The sequence below is a fragment of the Cavia porcellus genome, unplaced genomic scaffold (assembly GCF_034190915.1).
Source record: "Cavia porcellus strain 051 isolate PalLab524CR breed Dunkin Hartley unplaced genomic scaffold, mCavPor4.1 scaffold_29, whole genome shotgun sequence".
Classification (NCBI taxonomy): Eukaryota; Metazoa; Chordata; class Mammalia; order Rodentia; family Caviidae; genus Cavia; species Cavia porcellus.
In genome coordinates, this window is record NW_026947512.1 from 13,906,308 (window position 1) to 13,912,897 (window position 6,590).

At 35.5% G+C, this 6,590-nt stretch overlaps 1 long non-coding RNA gene across 1 annotated transcript in view; it reads left to right on the plus strand.

The window, feature by feature from the left end:
* Positions 1 to 6,590, plus strand: part of LOC134474022 (uncharacterized) — a 90,672-nt gene that overhangs the window by 34,994 nt on the left and 49,088 nt on the right. The gene's annotated exons all lie outside the window — the stretch shown is intronic.

Genomic DNA, 6,590 nt, shown 5'->3' on the forward strand with positions numbered 1-6,590 from the left:
GGCAAATGAAAGGATAGCTCAGTTTGTCAGTTTTTAAGGCTGAGTTTGATGCTATAGCCAAAATCGATGTAATTGTTCTAAATAGTTATTGGTCCTGGTATTCCACAACTGAGATTGACTAAGGTCACAGAAAATACTGTGGCACAGTGCTAAAGAATCAGGTACTAGAAGCTCAGCTTAGAAAAGAAATGGAATCCGTAAGGCAAATTCAAGTAAATATTCAGGAGAATAAAAATTCCATTGAAAGTATTTGAAGTAGATTAGGTCAAGGTGAGGACAAGATCTCAGATATTGAAGACAGCTTTGCAGTTAGTGACAAGGAAAAAAAGATTTCTTACAAATAGCAAGGGACCATGAGAAATCAATCCAGTAGCTGCTAGATGAGACAAAGAAGAATAACAAAATGTTCATAGACATCATGGCAGAAAGCTTTCCTGGTAGAGAAAAAGAATTTGACATACAGATAAAATTAAACTCCAATTAGCCAAGACTAAAAAATTTACATCCAGGCTTATGATAGTCAAGATTCCAGAAATTCAACCCAAGAATAGAATATTAATTATCTATAAAGGAAAGCCCATCAGAATCATAGCTGACTTTTCAGCACAAATTCTAAATTCAAGGAGAGCAGGGAATGAAATATTCCAAGGAAAACAACTTTCAACCCAAATTGATGTATACTGCAATACTATCTTTCAAAACTGATGGAAGAATAAGACACTTTAGTGACAAAGAGCAGCTGAGGAAATTTATAACTACCAAACCAACACTCCATATACTGAAAGGCATTCTAGAGAGAGATAATAAGGACTACATGAATAAGCTCCATGAACCCCAACAGAAGGAATCCACCAAGCATGGCAATAACTAACTAGAGGGAAGGGGAAAAAAAGAGGGGGAGCCAACAACAGGAAAATAACAAGTGCATATAAAGAACTTAATGGTGAACCTCAAACTCCTGGAAAGAGAAGGGCAGGCTAAGCTGAAACAGCAACAACAACAATAACAACAACAAGGAAAACCAAAAACTCATACAAGAGAGGACAATATAAAGATCAAGGCAGAAATTAATGCATTGGAGACTATGAAAACAGTGCAAAGAATCAATGAATTGGTTCATTGAAAGATTAAATGGAATCAATAACTCCTTATCCAACCTTATAAAAAGGGAAATAAAAGACTCAAATTCATGCAATTAGGAAGAAAAAGTAAAATCACAATAGACCCTGCAAAAATCCTGATCACCTATACCTACTTTGAAAACTTGTATTCCAAAAAGATGCGAAATACAGAAGAAATGAACAGATTCCTAGATATATATGTATTAACAAAGTTAAATCAGGAAGATATAAGCATCCTAAATAAACAAACATCAATAAATGAAATCAAAGAGGTAATTAAAACTCTATCAGCAAAGAAAAGCCCAGGCCCTGATGGATTCTCTGCTGAATTCTACAAGAAATTTAGAGAAGACCTACCACCACTGCTTTTCAAACTCTAAAGAAATTGGAAAGGAAGCAATACTCCCAAATTTATTCCTGGAAGCAAGAATTACCATGATTCAAAAACCAGAGAAGGCCAAGCTAAGAAGGAGAATTATAAACCAGTTTCCCTAATGAACATAGATGCAAAAATCCTCAAGAAGATACCGCCAAACAGAATACAGCAAATTATCAAGAAGAGTATAAACCATGATCAAGTAGGATTCATGCCAGGGAAGTAGAGGTGGTTCAGCATACATAAATCAATAAATGTAATATACCATATTAACAAAGCCAAGGTAAAAAATCATGTAGTCATCTTAATAGTTGCAGGAAAAGCTTTTGACAAAGTCTAGCAACTATTCATAATAAAAACCCTACAGAAAATTGGAATAAATGGTCTTTTTCTCAATCTGATAAAAGCCACCTATGACAAACCAACGGCCAATATCATTCTAAATGGACAAAACTCCAAAAGCTTTCTCTCTAAAATCAGGAACAAGACAAGGATGTCTGCTGTCTCCACTCTTATTCAGCATAGTCTCAGAAACTAAATAGAGCCATTAGACAAGGAAGAAAGAAAGAAAGAGAGAAAAAAATACAGAAAGAAAGAAAGACAAGGAATAAAGATAGGGAAGGAAGAAGTTAAGCTATCATTATTTGCAGATGACATGATGCTCTACATAGAAGACCCCAAAAACTCAACTAAAAAACTAGTAGAATTAATAAGCAAATTCAGTATAATAGCTGGATTCAAAGTCAACACTCAAATATCAATAGCCTTTCTGTACATGAATAAAAAACTTACTGAGAAAGAAATCAGGGAAACAACACCTTTCACAGAAACACCCCCCCCCAAAAGAAATATATAGGAATCAATATAGCCAAGGATGTAAAAAACTTCTATATTGAAAACTACAGTACTCTGAAAAAGGAAATTGAAGAAGATATTAGAAAATGGAGAGATATCCCATGATCTTGGATAGGAAGAATCAATACAGTGAAAATGACCATAATCCCAAGCTGCTATACAGATTCAGTGCAATTCCAATACAAATTCCAGTACCTTATTTCACATAATTAGATAAAACAATCCTAAAATTCATCTGGAACTGGAAGAGATCTAAGATAGTGAAGGCAATCCTAAGAAACAAAAGTAAGACAAAATATCATAATCCCTGGCTTAAAATTATACTATAAAGCTACTGTGATTAAAAGCAAGTAGGGTACAAAAAAAAAAAACCAAAAAAACAAAAAACAACAACAACAAAAAAACTCAAACAGACAAAAAAAAAAAAAGAACAAAAAACAAACGAACTAAAGATTAGTGGAACCGATTAGAAGATGCAGAAACAACTCCAGACACAGTAAGGCATTTTATCTTTGACAAAGGTGCTATAAACACAGTAACTGGAAGAAAAAAATGCCTCTTTAATAAATGGTGCTGGAAAAACTGGCTCTGCACATGCCAAGAGATTAAAGTTAGACTCATATCTTTCACCATGTATTAAATTAAATTCAGAATGGATCAAAGATCTAAATATTAAAACAGAAACAATAAATCTGCTGGAAGATAGAGTAGGTAAAATTCTTGAAGACATTGCTATAGGCAAAGACTTCATGAACAAAACCCTGATTGCACAGGAAATATCACTAAAAATCAACAACTGGAATGTGATATTAAAAAGCTTTTGCACAGTAAGAGAAACCACAAATAGAGTGAAGAGACTATTCACAATATGGGAGAAAATATTTGCCAGCTGTTCTTCGGACAAAGGATTACTATAGAGAACATATGAAGAATTCAAAGAAATCAGTGCTCTAAAATTTAAAGACTCAATCTAAAAATGGGCAGCTGAGATGAACACACACTTCTCAGATGAAGAAATACAAACATCAAATAAATATATAAAAATGTTTATTTGAGAACACAAATTAAAACAACACTGAGATTCCACCTCACTCTGGAAAGAATGGTTATTATTAAGAAATCAACCAATAACAAATGCTGGAGGTACTGTGGGGAAAAAGGAACCCTGCTTCACTGTTGGTGGGAGTGTAGACTGGTGCAACCAATATGGAAATCAATGTGGAGATTCCTCAAAAACTAGGATTGGAGATTCCATTTGACCCAGCTGTTCCCCTTCTGGATATCTTCCTAGAAGAATTAAAAACATTATACCATAGTGATATATGTAAATCTATGTTTATAGCAGCACCATTTGTAATACCTAGATCTTGGAAACAATTTAAATACCCATGAACTGAGAAATAGATAACAAAGTTGTGATATTTTTATACAATGGAGTATAGTCACCATAAAGAAGGATATACTTGAGACTTTTTTAGGTAAATGGATGCAACTTGGGACCATACTCATAAGTGAAATAAATGAGACACGCATGTGTAAGCATCATATTGCCTCACTAGTGTGAGAAGCTGAAAGACACTATATATTTAAAAGATAGCTATACTACTGATTTCTCTGAACTCATTGAAGAGAAAGCTTTGTGCTAGTATTGTTCAGATGATTAAATGCAGATGTCCTGTATTCTGAGTAACAGATTTAGAGATAACAATATACAACATATATACCATTGTTACCCTCTAATTATTGTGTTTTGAATTTTTTTCTCTTTAACATATAAAAGGGGATTTTAGAGGGAATTGGGAAATGCTCAGTGATCTCATCAGCAAGAGTGAACACTTGTTTCCCTTCCTTCTCAATAATACCATGTCAGTGACACCTAAAGGCAACCATGTGCATTTACTAAGAGTGGGAAATTTGGGATCACACTCTCTAAACAAGTGGTAATCATTTGGAAACATACCAAGCACACTTCTTAGGTAAAACGGAAGAGAACAAAACTTTGTGGATAAGTGAGAATTGTCCACATTGAAAATTAGGTCCTGAAATTAAAAGAGGGATAATGGCAGCAATGTAATATCACAGATTTAGTTAAGACATAGAACGTGCAAAAGGGTGTTTCACACACACACACACACACACACACACACACACACACACCCAGTAGATGAACATGATCAGACTGCTGGAGAAAAACCTAGCTCAGGAGAGCAAGGCAAGGAAGCCTATGCAATGCCTGGATTATCCAGTGGCAGACAGTTATAATGTAAGTGTAATACTACAGGGTGGTAAATCTTAATATTGGTGGTACTTACAAAAAGATAAATATCTGAGTAATTCACATAATAGATTTATGGCCCATTAGTACTTTTTCCTTGGCTTCTATGTTTGAAAAGAAAATTGTTTTCCCTATGCCAGCATTACACATTAAACATTATTTCTGGTGGAGTTCATATCTTTGGGTGATCAATTACTGGTATCTTTGTTACTGATGTAATGTTTCACTGAGGATAATTCAGCTAAGGCATGGGCCAGTACATGCTGGGGCCATTTTATAAGCATTATGGATGGATCTATCTTGATTAGCAAGTCAACCAGTGTTGGGGACCACAAATAAACAATGGCTAATTTTGCATACTTCCTTAAGGGATAAAATGCAGACTCAGGTTTATTGGTACCACACATTTGAGATTTCCCATTGACTCTTCTTAGCATAAGACCATTTCTCCCTCTTCAGTCATCCCAGGATTATACTCCAGGACAAGATTGTTTTCAGCATGTGGTCAGCTCTGCCCTCTTGAGGCATCCTAGGATTATATTTGTCCACTGAGTTGCAAACCTCTGAGTTGTCCCCAAATTGAAATCTTTTGCTAGCCCCGCCTATCACTGTATATATCCGATAAATTGTGGCTGTTTTGGAGTGTCAGGATAGGCTCTACCTGGAGACATCAATTTCCCAACAACTCATGTGTTACTAAACTTGTCTCTTCTATTTCTTTCTGTACCCTTAACACAGACAATATGGACTTTTTGCCAGGTACCCAATAAACCAGAACAACTGAAGGCCAGGTAAAGGGGGACAATTTAGAATTATATCAGTATAATCTAGGGGAAAGTCTTTTGCAGTGCTTCTTTGGAACTTGTAAATATTGTGCAAATCACAATAAAAAAGTCATTTGTAGGAGGTAGGTAGACTCTGTAAGTCATTGTCTGAAAAATGATACATTATTCATTCATTTGCTTACTTCTTCCTTTAATAAATACTTACTGAGGGTTTTCTATGTGCCTGACTCTTAGGAACCTAACTAGGAATACGGATGAATAAGACAGATAATTTGTTGTAGAGCTTAAGTTAAATGGAGGATAGAATAATAAAGTTAACAAAGGACCATGTGGGTAATTCCATAATGTTAAGGGCTAACAAGAAGACACATACATACAATGAAGTTCCATAACTGGGGTTGCTCACAATAGAAGACCCCTCTAAGGAGACTTTTAATATGAGTCCAAAAGATGAAAAAGAAACCCATCATATGTAAAAAGAATCAAAGAATGGCTAAGACCGGTAAAGAGGAGTAAAAATTCAGAGGGAATGAGAGATGAGATAGGACCAAATGAAGCAGAACTTTGTAGCCCATAATGGTGAACTTGGATGTTATTAGCAGTAAAATGATGAAGTTTTAAGTAGGGTGTTGAATAATATTTTCTTTGTTGTGGAAAATAAATAGATACAGACTGGTAAGAATAGAAGTAGGGAGACTCACACACAGGCTCATGTCACAGTATGAGAGGTAGTGAGAGCTTGGATAAGGGTAGAACATACTGTTTTCCATCAGCTAGCTGATCTGTGTTTTCTAGGTAGAGTTAATATGGGGGGGGGAGGTGAGCCATGTTGTTGGTTAATGTGTATTGATGACACAGGAAGCTGACAAAATAGTAAGCCAGCAAGGAAAAGCAATGCAGAAGAAAAAGAAATTTTTAATGAGGCTTTAAAAGGCAATGAAGGACTTTTATTAGACTCTCTCTCTCTCTCTCTCTCTCTCTCTCTCTCTCTCTCTCTCTTTCTCTTTCTCGCTCTCTCTCTCTGTCTCTCGGGCACATGCTGGGACTAAACCCAGGGTCTTGAAAGCTGAGGAGCAGGAATTAGAGGCACGCTTGAGTGACAAATTACTAGTATATAGTGTTGAGGTCTTTGAGAGTCCTTGAAAAATATTTATCATTCTTGCCTGGGTTCTGGACAA